The sequence below is a fragment of the Pogona vitticeps genome, chromosome 3 (genome assembly GCF_051106095.1).
Source record: "Pogona vitticeps strain Pit_001003342236 chromosome 3, PviZW2.1, whole genome shotgun sequence".
NCBI classification, from domain to species: domain Eukaryota; kingdom Metazoa; phylum Chordata; class Lepidosauria; order Squamata; family Agamidae; genus Pogona; species Pogona vitticeps.
In genome coordinates, this window is record NC_135785.1 from 68433600 (window position 1) to 68451554 (window position 17955).

General features: G+C 38.8%; 1 long non-coding RNA gene across 1 annotated transcript; it reads left to right on the forward strand.

Annotated features, from left to right (window-relative positions):
• Positions 1-646: 646 nt before the first annotated feature.
• On the forward strand, positions 647-17285 carry LOC144588379 (uncharacterized). The gene is made up of 2 exons (XR_013543909.1): positions 647-5382; positions 5458-17285. It is a non-coding gene; the product is annotated as an uncharacterized LOC144588379 (long non-coding RNA).
• The last annotated feature ends 670 nt before the right edge of the window (positions 17286-17955 follow it).

Sequence of the window (17955 nt, forward strand, 5' to 3'; positions counted from 1 at the left end):
TGCCAATGTAACCTAGATCAGGTGCTGGAAATATTTAGCTCAGACTAATGGAAAGCTTCCTCCCCTCCCCGTGCTTTCAGGTTCCAAGGCTCCTTGGGATTTCTTTTTGCCTTAGGAAAGCTTTTCAGAATCTCAGAATGTAGGGTGAGGGAAACTTTTCATCATCAAAAATTGATGCTAGATTGCTGCCAGCAAGTCTAATGCCAGAGGGTTTTTTTTTAACAGTTAAAGTCTCCCCCTACCAAGTCCTGAAGCCCCCAAAGTCTTTCCTAGGGCAAAGGGTAGTCTATGGAGTTTGGCTACCTGAATGGAAGGGGGAATAGGAATCTTTCTATTAGTTTAAATCAAGTATTTCCAGTGCCCAGTCTGAGTTACACTGGAGTAAATTAGCATAACAAGATTTTGTTCATTGTCTTTCTCTGTTTCTGTGGCCAAAATTCACACTTACCGTATTTTTTCCATGTATAAGACACTACTCTTTCTTAAAGTAGAGTAAAAATTGAGGGTCATCTTATACACGGAAGTAAGATGAACCTTTGGCACATGTGCCACAGCTGGCATGCAGAGGCCTCTCTTTGGGCATACGAGCCATGCTGCTGCCCATACCAGCCTGGTGCAGGGCGTGGCGCTGCTCGCTGCTGGGGCTCAGCTTGAGCTCACGCTACCACATTGTCCCTTGCCCAAAGGGAGCATGCAAGTGGTGCTGAAGGCAATAATCAGGTGGCAACAGTAGCAGGTGGAGACAAATGAGGAGCTGTGCCTGGCTGCCCCTTGGCACGAAATCACTGCTGCCCATTGATTATGACTCCATCACTGCAAGAGAGCAAGCGAGAGGGGTGGAGCACAGTGCAGGAAGCCTGGGTGGGGGCCATGCCTATATTTGGGGAGGGAAAAAAGGCATCGCCTGACCTCCCTCCAGAGGATGTGCTGGCCTGGACGATTCCCACTGATTTGGACACTTGGGCTCAAAAGTGTCAAAATTGGGGTGGTGCGTGTTATACATAGGGGCGTCTTATAAACAGAAAATATGGTAGGTTTCCAGTTCATTAAGAGATGACCAATACTATAAGCTAAGTAAACACAACATATAAACAAAGTAAATGTGTACCTGATGGTTTGTGCTTTATTAATTAAAAATATTCCAATACCTTTATCTGCATAATTACGTAATGTCTGATGCCCTACTTCATCAGGACTCAGGTTTTGCTTAATGATAAAGCATTACAATTGTATTTTTTTATGCCATTAGTATTAAAAGTTTAAAATATTTGGAAAGCTTTAAAAATTATTGATGTTTCCGATTGTTCTTTCCTTGCATTTGTCTGTGTCTCTATGATGAAATTAAAGAGATACATTGAATTGCTTAATGCTGCAGCGCAAATGTCACATTATTTTTTAATTATACTTTAATTATACTTTTTCATTCTTGTTTTGTTTTGTGTACACCTGGACAGACCTAAACAACTGAGTTATCCAGAAATTCTGCTAATCATAGATCTTCAGAGCTGGAAGGGACTCTACAGATCATTGAGCCCAGTCTCTGTCAAGGAGGTGCAGTGGGGAATCAAACTACCTGCCTCTGGCTCTGCAGTCAGATACCCAAACTTCTGAACTAGAAACTAAGCTAAGCTAAGCTAAGCTAAAGTAAATTAAATGAACTTTCCTGGCCTGCCAAGCCAGCTTTTTAAAAAGGATTTGTTCCTAACATGTGAATTTAACAAGGGGTTAAATTTAATGTTGCAATGAAAATGTAAGATGGATGACAAATGTTAAGTCATGCCTGTAAAAGTCACAGTGAAATGGTTGACTGATGACATGCAGCTGGAACAAGCTTAGGTAGTGCTTTTTTAACCATGTTCAGCTGCATGGTCTGTAATGATAGGCTGCTCTCGCTATATAAGCAGAGGAGTGAGAACAGCACATTGCCACTCAGTTGTGAGTCTGGTGGTCTTTCCTTTATTTCTTTGAATGTCTGTGTTGCTCTAAGTGATTCATGACATTATATACATCTAAGCTATGTATATAATGCCATGTATATATGTATGATCTATGATGAAATATGAAGTTTGAATACATGCTATAAGTTCCTTATCAAACTCTGTGTTTTTCCTAAACTCTCCGCATCTTTATTCTGCTTATTAAAGGGAGGATTTGAAGCTGCCTGATAAGAGACTCTGTTTAACTTGTTATCTTGAGCTACAAGGTTTCTTTTCAACCAACAGAGTGCTTTTGTAGTTTCAATATCCTAACGGCAACTCCAAGCTTCTGGAGAGGCAAACACTACATCCTTGTTTGGAGTTGGCACCCAGCCGACAGGTGGAGGGTTAGAATAAGAAAGGAACAGTGGAACCTCAAGTGAAATGTCATGAAGAGCTTCAGTTTTACAGTAACAATTTCTTCTCTGGGTTTAGTCACCATTTTTTTTTTTAAAAAAACTGAATCTCCTGTTGGTACCTTGGGAAGCCAATATTTTCCAGAACCAAGAGTACAATGTGTAAGACATTCAGGCTGCAATATATTGCTGGTTTAGCTCTTTTATTTTCTCCCCAGTTTAAGCAAAGCATTGCTTTCATAAATAAAAGCCAAGAGCCTGTTTATAATTCTTAATATCTCTTCCCATCCCCTTTAACTGTAGAAGGATTTTTTTCTCACCCAATCACTATGGTATAAAGATTGGCCCTCATATGAGACAGAGGTATGAGTCGAAATGAGATACTGATATTTTTGAAACTGGTTTCTTTTTCCTTTCTCTTATGAATTTTTCAAAACATGACAGAAATTTTATTTCCTTCTTATGTATCCAAACATTTTTATTGAAATGGAAAGAGTGTGATCATTCCTCATATTTTCTCTTGTCTCTTGATAAAGGTTTATAGTACTCTCCATACACAAATTTGTATCTTATCCTTTTTACACAGAGCAGAATCTCTTAAGTAATGGTTGAAACTGAATTTACTATCAGACTATCCACAGAGGATAGTCTGATGCTAGTTTCTTTTTCTATCCATGCTATACTTATGAAAGAATATTTGTAATAAAACTGTTCTTTTAGAAATAGCTCTGCCTCTCATGCCACTACAGAATGGATCTTTTGGAGCTGAAGGCAAATTTTTATAATCTCACAACCATTCAACCAAATCAGCCAGCCTTACTGCATAATAATACAGATGTATATGCTTTGCCTTCTTCAGCTTCTATTTTCCAAAGAAATTTCATTAAGTCCAGGGTAATCCTAAGGGCCCAGTTAAACAGTGCATTAGGTACACTTTAGAAAAATTGTGCTTAAACTAGTCAGTTTTGTTCTAATGGAAATCAGCCACAGGGTCCAATCTAGAATGTGCTTCTGATCCAGACTAGAGCCCTCCACTACTTTCATGTTCACTCCCTCATCATCTGCTATGGCTGCAAATTGCAATATATTTCCCATTTCACCTGCAATTCCACTGCAGTGCATAAGTTTCAGTGTTTTGTGCTAGAACAGGACTGTGGTTGAGCATCACTGCATCTATGTAGATATGTTATTTTTAATTTTATTTTGCATAATGTTGGGGATGAGGAGAATCCTGTGGGAATGTTCAGAAATATTTTATGAGCACCGTTGTCAATGGTAATAGTGAGGATTATGAGTCTCAGTTCACAAGAGTATGCCCTAAAATTGTAGTGGAAGCTCTGACATGAGAGTTTTATGACAGCTGGATCTTCCCAGGTATAAAATGCAGCCTTTTAGAAATGACACCCGACAGAAAGACACTTGAACTTGATGGGCAGGATCCTGAGTCTTTAATTCATCTGAGAGCAGGTCCTAAGTGGAGTTTCACTCACAAGCACTTCCATTAGTGAAACAGAGTGAAGTGGCTTTCACTAATTTCCCAGCAACCTCTTCTGCCCCTGAAAATCCACTCTAGTGGCTGGAAAAATAGTGAATGGGATGTGGGAACCAGTAAAAATGGCCGCCTTTGCTTTCCACCAGCAGAAGTTGGATCCATTCATGAACAGAAGGCACTTTGTCTTCACAGATGTCAAGTTAGAGTCCATGCTTATGTAACAGCTGTGCATTTGCTGTATTTGCTGTTGATTTCTGAACGCTACTGATCCAGTATTAAATACAGCATGTTTTTTTTCTCCCCAAGCATAAACCTACTTTGGCTCTTGGCGATGGATTATTCCCTTTGTCTCCTGCAGCACTGAACAACATGATAGAGTGAACTCCCTATTATTTAAAACAATAAGAAGGGCATACTTCAGCAGATACGGGAAGGCTACTCAGTTTATGTTGATAAATCCACTTCTGAAGATACAACATCCTGTCTATTCTGGAGACTTGTCATGGTAGCATGCCTACCCATTTTATAAAACTATTAATAATTTAATCTATTCAGTTACAGCTAATGTTCTTTTGAGCAATGTGTCAGCTGGGAAAAATGATCCATTTATGAACTTTCTTAAGCAATACCATTGATCACATCTGCTGTCAGCTTCCTGTGAGGAACTAATTCTTTAGCAATTTTGTTCCTGATTAGGTTTACTCTCAGAAAATATAGTTAGTGACACTGAAGAAAAATGTGTTGCCGATTAAATAACAAAGAAAGCCTTCGATTTCAAATTTGTTATTGGTAGAATAGTGCGAAAAACATAACTTGGTTAGGAAAATTTGAGTGGAATTAATTTGAAATCCTTCACAATTGGCATTGGGACCAAACTCAGATTTATTTCACAGACCTGAAATACCCTTATGCTCTTCAGTAGAGTAATATCTTCTTTCATTTTCAAACAGCTGTGCACCTATATTTTTATTTTTGAAGGATCTGAAATACAGTGGTGCCTCGCAAGATGAATGCCTTGCAAGACAAAAAACCCGCAAGATGAATGGTTTTGGCTATGGAGTTTATGACTTGCAAGACGAATGTTCCTATGGACGATTTTTGCAAGACGAATGTTTTCAGGGTTCTTTTGTTTGTTTTGGTTCAAATCTCAACTGTTAATACCCAGGATGCATTGTTCATTGTGCTGGGAAGTTTAAAAAGCCTCCCCAGTGCAGCCTGGGTTCACTTTTCCATGTACAATTCCAAGGTTGACTTGGAGATGAGCAACTGTGGTCTGTGTTGTGGGCGCATCCTATCTTTGGTGTGGTCTATGTTGTGGAGGCATCCTGTCTTTGGAGAAGTTGGTGTGGTCTTTGGAGAAATTGAAGGTTTTCAGAACTTTTGGCCAGCAAAAGGTAGATGTGCATTTGTTCTCCTGTGTTGGTGGGGGGTGTTATGGCAATTTAAATTTTTTTAATTTTTTTGGTAAGTTGCACAGGAAAAGTAGGGGCTTAGCTTGTGCTGGGGGGTGTTATGCCAATTTTTATTTTTTTATTTTTTGGTAGGTTGCACAGGAAAGGTAGGGTGCTTAGCTTGTGCTGGGGGGGTGTTATGCCAATTTGTTAATTTTTTTTTTGTAAATTGCACAGGAAAGGTAGGGGGCTTAGTTTGTGCTGGTGTGGGTGTGTTATGCCACTTGTTTGTCCAGGGCAGTTTTGGCCAGGGGTGGGAAGGTGTGTGGGAAGGTGTGTGTGAAGTGGATGTGAAGTACTGCCTTTTGTTTTTGTAAATGTAGCAGCTGTGTTGACATGGGTCTGAAGAAGGCTGCTTCTGCAGAGGCCGGGAAGATGACAAAGGAGAAGATTACTCTAGAGATGAAGAAGGAGATCATCAGAAAGTACAACGGAGGCATGTGAGAGATAGACCTCATCAGGGAGTACCAGAGGAATCCATCCACCATTGGTACCATCCTTAAGATGAGGGAGAAGATCCTTGCAACAGATGTAGCCAAGGGAGTCACCAGGATCGTGAAGAACCGGCCAGCTGTTCTGGAGGAGGTGGAGAAGTTGCTGCTCATCTGGATGGAATAGAAGCAGCGTGCAGGGGAACACAGTGAGTGAGGCTGTCATTTGCGACAAGGCCAAGGCCTTGTATGCAGACCTCATGCAGCAAGAGCCAGGAAACTCAGCCGAGCCAGAAGTCTTCAAGGCAAGCAGAGGCTGCTTTGAACGCTTCAAAACCAGATCTGGAATCCACAGCGTGGCCAGGCATGTAGAGGCTACCAGTTCCAATGTTCCTGTGGCTGAGGACTTTGCCACGGAATTCCTGGAGGTTGTGACAACACAGGGCTACCTTCCACAGCAGGTCTTCAACTGCGATGAGACCGGGCTGTTTTGGAAGAGGATGCCCAAAAGGTCCTCAATGCATTCCTATGGGAAAACATGTTTCACAAGATGAATTTTTTTGCAAGACGACGATATTCGCAGAACTAATTAAATTCATCTTGCGAGGCACCACTGTATTGTATTTATGGCACAGGAAACTGAATACAGTAGAATGTGAGCCAATTTACATGACCATGAGGGAAATGAAAGAGTCTGGAGAAGATAGATTCTCCACTCACTATGAATTTGGCCAGGTGAGGTGAGTGAAAGCTGTGAGACTCTTTTTCAACAGTGTTGAGGGACCAGCCATCGATTCATGGACCCTGAACAGCAGAGCTGTAACAAGACAAACAGAGCACTAATCGTAGATGCACAAAACTGAAGGAGACAGAATAAAATATATAACACGTGCCTCTACTATTCCAAGTACACCATGCCATTAGGAAACAGGTGGATTTCTGTACTCTATTCTGCCATTCCCTGATTGGAGAAGCTTACAAGGGAGCAGCTAGCCCATTCCCTGTTGACTACAGCTTTCTACACATGAAAAGTAAAAAGTCTTAGGGGGAGATATTTAATGTATTTATTTCTTTGATTTATACATTAAATTAAATTATGATATTTTTCTTCCCATGTCAATGCTATACACAAGAACCCTTGTTGAAATCCAAAATCCCAACTTTGCCAAATTCTTGTGAATGAGAAACATTATGCATCTCTTAGAACTTGCTGAAGAATTAGTGTTATTATGAAGAGCTTCATAGAATATTCCAGCAATCCTTATTTTTAATTATATAAATGCTTATAATAGTAATGGACCAAACTTGTGAAGCTCTGTCTTTTCTTCAGCGAGCTATCTCTATGAACTGTCACTAGATGAAGATTGATACCTATGGTTCTGTTTAAGCTTTTTGCCTTACTTCTGCATTTGAGATTTATTTCAGAGGTTCGCTGCATTATCATCATTGTTTCCAGCAGCCTCTAGTTGAGCTTTTTCTGATTCAAAACTGATTTGAATTGATGGATAGTGAAAGGTCACTATCTCTCAGAGTCACTAGATGCTTGGTGATGTAAAAAAAAAGTAGATTGCAAATGGAAGAAAGGCGTACATCCCTGTATGATTTAATGGCTCGTGGAAATGCATGCTCTGCTTCCATTATAAATATTAATTCACAAAAGCATTCTTTGTCTCAGAGGGGGAACTATGATGAAATCAATCCCAAATGAAAGCCAAACAAGAGATCAAGAAATGTCCAATATAAAAAAAGTGACATGAGAAATACTGAAATAAACTCTGAGTGTAATCACACATATGTTTGTCCCAAGCTGATGTAAATTTCTCAGCACCACATGCTGGTATTTAACTTGCTACCATGGTTCACACAGAAATGTTCAGTTATTCTAGGAAAGCATGTTTCAAGTGTCGACACAGCATACAACACCCCTTCTCCTCTTTGCTATTATCACTGCGTTCATACTCGTCCTTTTTGCTGACATTCAAATCCCTTCCTTTCTGTGTGTGCATGCATATGTGCATGTACGTGCGTGTGTGATGTTTAACAAGTGAAATAGCACTGAGCAAGATATGCCAAGCATTTGAATGAGTGCTATAACACTAAACTAGGAGAAATCAAATATTTTAGAATCTATAACTTACAAATTGCATTGCAGTTGTAATCCTTGAGGGTGCAAACAGAGGGCAGGCAAAAGTAGTAGGGTTCACTCCCACACGATGTCTGTGCATCATTTTTAATATCATCTGGACATTCCCAACAATAACTATAAAAAAAAACTAATACAGTAATTGATGACACAAGCAAGGCAAAAATAATACAAATGGAAATACTACGAAACCCACAAACTCTGAAAGCTGGACAAAATATATTATGTATCTATGCAAAAATTGTATATACACTAATGTTGTGTAGTTGATGGAATATACAGTATATCAAAAGGAACAGTGAGAAACACGGTACAAACAGCTGGACAAGTACTTATCAGTAGCTCCCTGAGTCAGTTTGTAATCATAGTTTCCAAGAAAGTTCCCACTACTCCAATTATTGTGATGGTTACAAAGAAAATAGAGAAGACTGAGGGGAGTAGATGCTGCTGCTGTTGCCCTTGCTAATCTAAAATTCCTTCTTTGTATGCCCAAAAGTAACATCAGATGCAATAACTGGCACATCAATAGAAGAAAATATAATATAAAATGTGCATGATGGATCTGTTTTCCACCAACTAATGAGGCTTGTGTGTTCGGACAGGCTAAATATAACTTTGTGTTTATTGTGGGATGATTTACATGTTCTAAAATGGAAGCCTAGTAGTTTCTAATGTCCCCGCTCCCAATAAATCTTCAGACTGCTCTGGGTGAAATCTAAGGACTGCATCACCTGATAAACCCCAGTTTATCATCTGTCTCCCCTATTACATTTTCTCAGTATAATAAATCCTCAAAATCCAGCCTTTCTCCCCTTTCTCCTTGCTTGTTTTTGTAAATCTCACCTAATAAAATGACATTAGTTTTGGAAGCTTTTATAGTTCTTTGTGCTTTTTGGAGTTTGTCTAATATAATATCACTTCAATAGGAATATTAAAGATTGCGGCTATACTGATAACTAATTACCTGTGGGGCTTTGTAATTAGCTAAAGGTAATTTTTACAAGTATTTTCCCAAGCTCTGGTTTGGCTTAATCCAATAAAATTCTTCGTTCTTCAGTGAGTAAATGTTGGCTGAAGAAACCAAAAGCAGAAACCAAAAGACTGCCAACTCTCTGTAAACAGGGGGGATTTGTTAAGGGGAATACATAAAGAAAAACACTTGAGTTAATGAGAACACTAGTAGAAATGAGAAGTCAAGGACAGCTAATCAAGGACTTGACAACACTAGCAGTGTCTAAAGATTTTATCTCTCTTGCAAGAAGGTGCCCCTGAGTTTCGCTGTTACTGGCATAGTAAAAGTATGTGAGAGAAAATGGACTGAAAATAGTTAGGGGAACGCGAAAAGAGGAAATCAATTGACAGCTCGGACAGAAGCAGCTGTAGAATCAAGTCTTAATGCTCAATATTGTAGAAATCTGTTCCTACGCTTGGGATGGAATTCAATTCTGACTAAACAGTGAGTTGTGGTAGTCTGGTCCGGTTTCACGTCCAAACAGTAACTGAGTCCTAAAGGCAACTCTGTTGTGATCCCCATCTATTGCCATTGCTCACCAACTTTTCCGCAAGGGAGAGGCCTCTATTTCCCATTCTAATTGCAAAGAAGTGCAACATGTTTGTTTTCATCATGCTTAGTTTTACATGTGAATGTGTGTGTTGCCGGGGGGGGGACACATCTGTCTTACGCACTAGTGCTTGCTCCACTCCCCTATGCTTCATCTTGCCGCACTGAGTGGCTTTGTCTGAAGGAGTTTTGCTCGTGCTTCATTGGTTAAAATCCCATTGCTTACCATAGTAAGTGCACTAGAGTAGGCCCATTGAATCCATGGGGATTTGGTAAGTCTATTCCTCCGTATATTCTGTTGCTTCTAATAGGCCTACTCTAGTTGCAACTTACTTTAAAGTAATAAGTTGGAACTAGAGTAGCTCCATTTGAATCAACAGATCTTATGGAGGTGATTCACCAGATCCTCACTGATTCATTGGGGTGACTCAAATGTTCCTCTCTATGCTAAACAACAGGATTTCCGTCACTGAATGCAAGTAGACCTCTCTATAGAGCCATGAACTATCAATGGCCATATATGTCCATTCTTGAACAATTGTCTTCAAAGACTGGCTGCAGTGTGAAATCACTGACCAGCAATTCACACTGAAAAACAATTTATTAAGAGATTCTAATCTATGTCCTATTTTTTTAAAAAAGCGTTAACTTATCTTAATTTGCTTCCCAATGGTGTCTGATAAAGTTGTGCCAGTCAACATTTTATAAAAAGCAGTTTACCATTGTCTGTATACTTTGCATTTCACTTTCTTCTATCATTTTACAATCACTATCCATTTGGCAGTAGTGACGTGGTGGCACTGCGGGTTAAACTGCAGAAGTCTCTGTGCTGCTGCAAGGTCAGAAGACCTGAAGTCGTAAGGTCGAACCCACACATCAGAGTGAGCCCCCGTCGCTTGTCCCAGCTCCCACCAATCTAGTGGTTCGAAAACATGCAACATGCAAAATGCGAGTAGATAAATAGGTACCACCACGGTGGGAAGGTATACGGCTGGCCATGTGACCACAGAGGATTGTCTGCGGACAAATGCTAGCTCTATGGGTTGAAAACAGAGATGAGTCCTGCCCCCTAGAGTCCGACACGACTGGACAAATTGTCAAGGGGAACCTTTACTTTTATCCATGTGGCCAACTATGTGTATATTAAAGTAACACTCAATCCATCTGAAATGTCTCTGAAAGCTTATAAATTAACATAATAAACTTGTTCATCTTCAATATGGGACCTGTTGGTGGTGCTGCTGCAAGAAATTAATATACCTCTGAAAGTTATAAAGTTTGGTTCTCAACTGTGGGCAGGTTAATCCTCATGTCTAAGGGCATGCTTATAGAAACCCACCTACCCAAAGTCAGGACCACAAAGTGCATGTGTCTCTTCATGCCTTCCCACTCTACATGTTCATATTTCCTATATTTCTGCTTGACACCATTTATACTTGAACTATATAAAAATGGTAGATAACAGAGAAGGCTCTTTCAGTAGTTGCTCAGGACTATATTTCTGCTGAAGACAGGAAACCCTTAGACTCCTCAACCTCCCACCAGCAGCCCTCATATACTGTGGTGGATAAACTATTTCCCACATTTTCCACCAATCTAAATTTTATCCTTGTACTTAACATGGTATAGACTGGCCCCATCTTTACTGTCCTTCCACAAGCAGGCAAAGATCTTTCTCTTCAGGCAACCTTTCTCTGAGGGAATGGCGGCCAAGTGTTTTTTTTTTTTTTTAAATGGACTGTTATACCTTGCTGCTTTGAATGAGTTTTTTTGTTTTGCATATTTTTTGGTATTGTATTTATTAAAGCTTTTAGTATTGCATGCTCACTGATGATTTTAGCTTAAATACTGTCTTTTAATTGTTGCAAACTGCTTTGGATCTTTTTAAAGGAGAAAGGCAGGTTAAAAATAGTTTAAATAAATAAAATTAATACATCTTCACTTACTGAGGCATTTCTGATGGCTACCTCATAACACACGCAAAACCTTACTACCTAATTGGATGCTAGAAACAGCTGTACTCAGGCTTTCAACTTTTTTCTTAGCAAAATGTTTAATACACCTTATAAAGGAACAATTTGTTTGAGACTAGTTGTATGAGTAAATTTTGAACAAGGGTTTGCAAAACACAAGGAAAAGATATGGAAGAAAAAATAGAAGTATAACATGTTTTAGCTTATTGTGGCAGCTAGTTATTAGTTACATAAGGATTAACATTTTTCCTAGGAGAATGCAAAATCTTTCATATGCCTTATCATTTTGAGTAATCGTTGCAGTGAAATCTATCCATGTTTACTCAGAAGTGAGTCCCATTGTGTTCAATGAGACTTACTTCCAACTGTTGATAAATGCCATTGTGCTAGTGCCCATTGAAGCCCATTGAGGTGGATGGCATTGAAACTATAGATAGACAGAGTATGGCTGCAGTAAGTAACAAGCTATAGTCTTCTTTTCATCCTAATTTCCTTTTAAAAGATACCAAGGACACTTAAGCAATGCATTATCATTGAAGAGCAGCCAAACAAAGCAAAGAATTGTGTTTTACCTTGGAGAACACACAAGATAGCCATGTTGCTATTGAGAGAAGTTCAAAGTCTCAGCTTGTTACTGAGATATTTTTATTAGGCCAACCAAAAAAGAAAAAGAATTGTGTGCAGACTCTGAGGATTGCTAGATCTCTTTATCAAGCCAAAGTTGGAGAGGGAGAGAAGTGACAGACAAAAAGGTGAGAGGGCAAATAGAGTAAAACAAGACTTGATCTTGAAGTCATTGTGGACACTTCCTCTTCCAGTTGTGGGTAACAGAAAGAAGGTGATTTTAAATGTGTTTCTCTCAGGAGACATACTGCTGGGATTAGACTGCAGTAGAAATTAGCCACTGTCTTGGCTGAAAATGAAGAAGCAAGTACAGTTTTGGTCTTCCATTGTTCTAAATGTATCAGTAAGATGTGATTTTAAGCTTGTCTCTTAATTTGGTTCAGAAGGGTTGGGACACCCTTGCTTCCATGCTGAAAGAAAATGTAGATGGCCTCCATGAACTCTTACAGCCACCCCAGCCCTCCAGTTATATACACCACACTATGTTTTGTATGAAGTCCAAAGAAGGGGATGGTAGTCACACAGAAATACAAATGCAGAAACACAGAAATACAAATACAATTTTCTGAGCCAACAATATATATTGCACATAAATAGGAAGTGTGGTGATGGGAGGAATTGATATTCTTTGCCCTTTCCTCAACCTACACAAACGTATTTAAAGCCAATCAACCAACTGACAATATTAGTATTAGCAATGGGTGTTGATCCCAATGCCCCATTCCAAAACTAACTGCTCAGTCCCTTGTCTCAGGTAGGGGATCCAATTGTGCCCATACTGGAGAGGGAGGCAATGTTGTCATTGCAAATATTCTGCCCATAACTCTACAGGCAGCATTGTTGGCTAGAGAAATGCTCTGAGTAGGTTCATACTGCTTTGAAATCCATCCAGAGAGTTTGCAGCCAGACTCTTCTGGACTGGAAAACACTTTGACTCACAACAGAATGTACTTATAGATTTTGCTAGTTTCTGTGTACGTGTTTGTCACTTTGTCAATATTATGAAATTGGAGTAACAGAAAAAAACTTATAAACAAAACTTCTCCACACTCACCTGATGAGGAGTGAAAACTGTCAAAGTTTAATATTTTGTATATATCAGGTTTTATATTATTAAAGATATTGTGATACTTAATTATACCATGGACGCTTGAACAGTAATAAATTGCCTGGTGAAGTTTATTAACTTTGAAAATAGAAAAAAAGTTAAAAAAAAAGTAACAGTTTAAACAGCAATATACTGAATGTCTATTAGAGGCCGTTGCAAACCTCCATGCTCTTATTGTTATTGATGTTTTGATGTATATATCATGCCAGTGCTACAGCACTCTTTGGGCAGTTTACAAGATAATTATGCAAACAACAATTTGCCTCCCCAGTGAGCTAGTTACTCATTTTGCTGACCTTGAATTGATTGATTGATTGATTGATTGATTGATTGATTGATTGATTGATTGATTGATTGATTGATTGATTTGATTTGATTTGATTTGATTTGATTTGTATCCCACCCATCTGGTCTATGATACCACTCTACGCAGCTTCCAATACAATGTAAACAACTAATGAAAATAACACAAAGTATTACATAAATCTCCAATGACAATTTACAAACAAAAAATAAAATAAAAAGTAAATAAAGAAAGAATAAAAAGAAATAATCAAGTATTGACTGGAGGGAAGGCCTGAATAAACATCCATGTTTTTAGTTGTTTTTAAAAGATACCCAGCATGGGGGCCGCGCGAATCTCCGGAGGGAGATTGTTCCAGAGGCAAGGAGCCACTGCTGAGAAGGCCCGGTTTCGTGTCTTTTCCTTCCGGGCCTCTCTCGGTGTCAAGCTCCTCAGCCTCACTTCCTGACCCGCAACCTCCCGAAAGGTTGGAAAGCTGAGTTAGCTTTGAGCGGGCTAGTTGAATCTGTTGGGATTGAATTTAGATAGTGAGCAGAAGCTTGACTTCAGTTCTGCAGTTTCACCACTGTCCCATGGGGCTTTTACATGCCATGTAAATCTGCATTAACAGCAGACCCTATAGAAAAATTCACAGGGTCTATAACTGTAGCAACTCCCATAGAAAATACATGGTGCTTGTTATCAAAGCAGAGTCAGTGGGATTCTGCCTTGAGTCTGCTAGCTGAGAACAAAATGTAGATAAAACAGATTGTTTTTGTTTCTCTAATCAGGAAGTTGTCTGCTTGGGTAGCAGAGTTTATGAAATTCCAATAATAGAACACATTAGCCTTCTACTATTGGAATCTTCAAGCTTGGCAATAATAGGGAAATAATAGATAATAGGTAAACAAATGAAAAAAAATTATAAACATCCATGTTTATAAAGGGCTGCTGTAATGTAAGCAAAATGCAAGAATCAGCAGAGCTAAGCCAAACCGAACAGAGAAGCCCAGGGGAGAAAAAAAAGATACAGTAACAGCAGCTGCAAAGACAGCAGCATGGAGGCAACACTCAGAAATCATGAGGTTTCCCCCATAGATTTTAACTGGCAGATGGCTGTGTGACCATGTTTAAAAAAAATACAGTGTTTTCCATGTGTTTATCCAAATATGCTAAAAAGGTTAAGAAATATATTTCTGCCCTCATTGATTTCTACCCCCATTGAACTTTTTAAAATGAAGTTACATGTTTTCAACAACTTTGAAGTATCTTTATGCTTATGGAATTTGGAAGCAATTTGATAAATAAAGGTTGCAGAAATAAAGAAACTAATGTTGCCTTAACTTATTTTTCTCTGTTTACTTCACCATGAATAAAAACAGTGATTTATTCTCATCCTCTGAAGAGAGATAAAGCAAAGCTGGAAGCTACATTTTAAATAAGCCAGGCAGGAGGCCAGACTGATCACTACCTTTGATATGATTGTCATGATTATCTGATTCACATTGGTATTTAACCCTTTTGGGAATAATTGTTACCTGTGATGGATTTCATAGGCTGAATGGTCAAGAAGTGTTATAAATTAGTATGCTCCAAGGACTTAGTTCACATGTCATCTAACCAATTGGCAGCTTTTTCACAGATTGAGAGAGATGGAAGAGTGGTAGTGATGAGAGGGAATGCTCCTCCTTCTATATATATAGTGAAAACCACCACTGGATGGAGAGACCAGTCTATTTCTAGTCCCTGCTACTTTCCCATATGCCCATTCATACATAAATTTGTTCCATGTCTTTCCTGCAAAGAGATCTGGGCGTTTGGATTTTGTTTGTTTGTTTGTTTCTTTAAATCTGCATCAAAATTGTATTGTAATATATATTTTGAGCATATTTTGTCTCCAATATTCATTTTAAATTGTACTCTGATTTAATATATATATCTTTCTAAATGCATTTTAATGTCAGTAAGTTTGGTACTTGGCCACTGAATCAGTGCCAAGGGAGGCCTGAAGAGAAAGAACAGGAAAGCGAGACTCTTCGGCAGTGACCCCTTAGCTCTGGAACAATCTCTCCCCCCCAAAAAAAAGTTTATCTAGCTTCCTCACTGTGCATTTTTAAGAGCCAACTTAAGACTTGACTCTTCAGACATGCCTTCCGTCCTGTTGATACCTAACTTATTTCGCCATCTTCTAATGTATTAATATTAATATTGTTGTTTTATTCCATTTTAATATTGTTTTTAGCTGCCCAGAGTAGACTTTGATCTAAATGGGAGGGATATAAATCTAAATAAATAAATAAATAAGGAAATAAGCAATATAACTCAGTACTGACTGTTGTTTGTGTTTGATCCTTTTTCTAGAGACATGTTTTCAGCAACAATTGTTTAACCCCTTTGACTTTGACTTGGCAAAAGAGCTTTGTAATTAATTCAACTAATCCATGGCAAAATAAATTAGCACAATTAATTCCGCTTCCATAGTGGGATTGCACTAATTATACTAATTAGTTGGTGTAATCCATTCCACTTTCACAGAAAGAGGAAGAGAGCAAGGAAGTTCCTGAAACATTTTGACATATTATAAATGAACAGCAACACAGAGGAATTGGATGAAATGAATATTTCTAAGGAAACAAAGGCAGGGAATGAGTCCTTTCATTGTACAAGAAGAAAAAGAAGTCTAAAGTAAATAATGGAGCTTTGAAGGCATTTCTTTTCTGATTAGGAACAGAAAAAGCAAGTAATATCTGGCATGGAATTTTCATGACAACTATGAGAAAGTGTTTGTGATGTAAATGCAAAATTAAAAAAAAAACTAAACCAGCTATTGTTCAGAATAAACACTACATTAATCACAAGTAATATTTTCAGCACTAAAATAGACATATGCTTCACATACCCCTGGATTTCACAAAACTAGCTAGCTAGACCATCTCCTAGGCTGTCTTAATAAAATGCTGTATCATTTTTGTGGAGACTGTGTAATTGTGATTTTTCTAAGGCACTTTCTTCAAAGGGAAATGACAAGTATTATACTAGTGATGTGGTTTTCATATGAAGTAATAATCATGGCAAATGATTTCATGTTAGCTTTGTTGATATCCTAAACTACAGCCGAGGCCCGAAATGCATTTCAGATATATTTCTATTTAGGAGCATCTTTTTTTTTGACAACTAGTAAAATTTTATTTAAAATAAAACACAACAAAGCAGACAAAATAGGAAACACCAAACCACCAGTCACTACAAGCAAACAAACAACAAAAACCACTACTAACTAAGGCAAACCCTCCCCCCTTTTGGGTCAGAGATTCCAACATCGTTTGGATCTCGGATTACTCCAGTTGGTTTCCAGTGAGTACTGAGTACACAGAATACCGAATTTTGCCCTAAACTCCTGTCCTTTTCTGGGCAGAAAAATATTAATTTCAAGCTTTGTTTTACAAAGTCTCTTGGTTCTTCCCGCAATGCTTCTGAAAGTGTATCTAGTTCTGCCATGTTCCATAACTTCTTTAGCAACTCCTCTGTCGTTGGTATTTCTTAACTTTTCCATTTCTGGGCCCAGAGTAGCCTGACTGCTGTGATTATGTACATTAGACAGCATTTTATTTTCTTATCAATAATTTCCAGCATAATATTCAGTAATGCTATTTCAGGTTTGATATTTAATTTTTGTTGAGTAATTTCTTTTACTATTTCTCACACCTGTGTCCAATATCTTTTGACTTTTTCACATGACCACCACATATGATAATAAGTACAGTACCTGTATTTTTTTACATTTCCAACAAACATTGCTGTTACCCTCTGATATTTTTGCCAATCTTACAGGTGTATGTTGTTGTTGTTTAGTCGATTAGTTGTGTCCGACTCTTTGTGACCCCATGGACCAGAGCACACCAGGCCCTCCTGTCTTCCAGTGCCTCCCGGAGTTGGGTCATATTCATGTCCGTAGCTTCGGTGACACTGTCCAACCATCTCCTCCTCTGTCGTCCCCTTCTCCTCTTTCCTTCACACTTTCCTAACATAAGGGTCTTTTCCAGGGAGTCTTCTCTTCTCATAAGAGGGCCAAAGTACTGGAGCCTCAGCTTCAGGATCTGTCCTTCCAGTTAGCACTCAGGGTTGATTTCCTTTAGAATGGATAGGTTTGTTCTCCTTGCAGTCCAGGTGACACTCAAGAGCCTCCTCCAGCATCACAATTCAAAAGCATCAATTCTTTGGCGGTCAGCTTTCTTTATGGTCCAGCTCTCACTTCCGTACATCACTAAAGGGAAAACCATAGCTTTGACTATTCGGACTTTTGTTGGCAAGGTGATGTCTCTGCTTTTTAAGATGCTGTCTAGGTTTGTCATCACTTTCCTCCTAAGAGGCAGGCGTCTTTTAATTGTGTGGCTGCTGTCACCATCTGCAGTGATCATGGAGCCCAAGAAAGTAAAATCTGTCACTGCCTCCACATCTTCCCCTTCTATTTCCCAGGAGGTGATGGGACCAATGGCCATGATCCTGGTTTTTTTGATGTTGAGCTTCAGACCATTTTTGCACTCTCCTCTTTCACCC